This window comes from Molossus molossus, unplaced genomic scaffold (assembly GCF_014108415.1).
Source record: "Molossus molossus isolate mMolMol1 unplaced genomic scaffold, mMolMol1.p scaffold_m16_p_5, whole genome shotgun sequence".
Lineage (NCBI taxonomy): Eukaryota > Metazoa > Chordata > Mammalia > Chiroptera > Molossidae > Molossus > Molossus molossus.
This window is the reverse complement of record NW_023425388.1, coordinates 88,889,350-88,891,191: the sequence shown is the minus strand read 5'-3', so window position 1 is coordinate 88,891,191 and position 1,842 is coordinate 88,889,350.

The window sequence follows — 1,842 nt, the reverse complement described above, 5'->3', positions numbered from 1 at the left end:
TGCCATATAATTGTTCACAGTGGTTGTTAACGATCTTTTGTATTTCTGTGGTGTCGGTTGTTACTTCTCTTCCATTTCTGATTTTGTGTATTTGGGTTCTCTCTTTTTGTGAGTCTAGCTAAGGGTCCATCAATCTTGTTTATCTTTTTGAAAAACCAGCTCTTTGTTTCATTGATCCTTTGAATTGTTATTTTTGGTCTATATGTCATTTATTTCTGCTCTGATCTTTACTATTTCCTTCCTTCTACTTGCTCTGGGGTTTTCTTTTTGTGTGCTCTCTAGTTCTTTAAGTTGTCAGGCTGTATTTTTCAAAAATAGCATACCAACATATATTCCATCTAATAACATCATTCTGCAATATGATATTGACACTCTTCCATCAAAAGAGGTGATGCAGTTGCCCTCACTTTGAACTTTGGTGGACTTTCGTAATAACCTTGAGAGAGAAAATGTGGAAGGCAAGATGCTGAGTGATTTACAAGTATAGGTCATAAACTGTAATGTGGCTTCCAGCTGATTATCTCTCTTGGGATACATGCCCTGGGTTCCCTGATATGACATATAAGAAATGTGAGCATTTGGAAGATATCTACCTGGAGATAACACTTTGAGAGACCATGAAGTAATAGAAAATGTTGCCTCAGAAGCAACAGCTGTGTCAGGCTCCTGATTTTTGAAACTTTCCAGAATCAATGTCAGATATGTGAACAAAGTAGTCCTCAAATATTCCAACCCCACATTTTAAGACCTCCAGGTAAGACACTAGACACTTAAGGTAGGGAGAAGCCGTTATTACTGTGTCAAGTCAAAATTTCTAACTCACAAACTCATGACATAACATGTTAGATTACATAACTACATTTTGGGCTAAGATGTTACACAGAATACCAATAATTGAATCACAAATATAGAAAAAATGTAACAAAACTATTTGTTAAATTTAAATCAAATATTGTGAAAATATTGGTACTAAACTAGCAATTAGGAGACAGAGATTATGGTCACTGTCACTAAGTAACTTGTGACCTTGTACAAATCATTTAATTTGAAAGATTTTGCTATCTTCTCTGTAATAGAAAAAAAAATGAACTAAATGAAAGCACAGTTAATTCCCAGACCCCTTTGTATAATGTTTATTTATTATGTGAAACATTCCAAAGCTTTTTCAAGGTTAACATTGTACAGGGCCAAATATGGAACAGGACACTGCAAAACATGAATGTTATTTGGTAAGAACATGTGATTGCCAAAAGGAGAACTAATTGATTTGCAATTACGGCAAGTGCCAACTATATAAAACCACTTAAGTAAATTGATTTTAGATGAAGTCATAATTATCGAGCTAAATAACTTGTATCAATTACAGAGAACCCAAAGACCATGCCTATGTCCATATAATTAGTGATAGTGTGTATTTTAATACTCTTTTAAGATTCTTCAGAAGATCCAGATTAATGCTAGGTTATATCCTTCATATGATTCATGCAAGGAAGGGAGACTGGGGTTGGCTTCAATAAAGGTGTTTTTGCCAAATGGGTAGAAAAACATTCTAAAAAATAATTTATTCTCCAGAGTATGTCTAAGTGGTTCTGTTAGTGGCAGGAAAACGGCCAGATGTTAACTTAGGTTCAACAATCTCAGTTCTTGAGTTTTGGTGAAGAGAAGAATTCAGAGCCAAGACTCCAATTATAGAGGAAATTTGTTTAGAAAGTCACAGAGGATTGGAAAATGGCGGCGGAGTGAACGGAAGCTACACAGACCGTCTCCCAGAACCAAACTGGAATTACAACTATAACACAGACAAATCGACGGGAAAAGGCAACAGAAAAGCAGCTTGGAGGA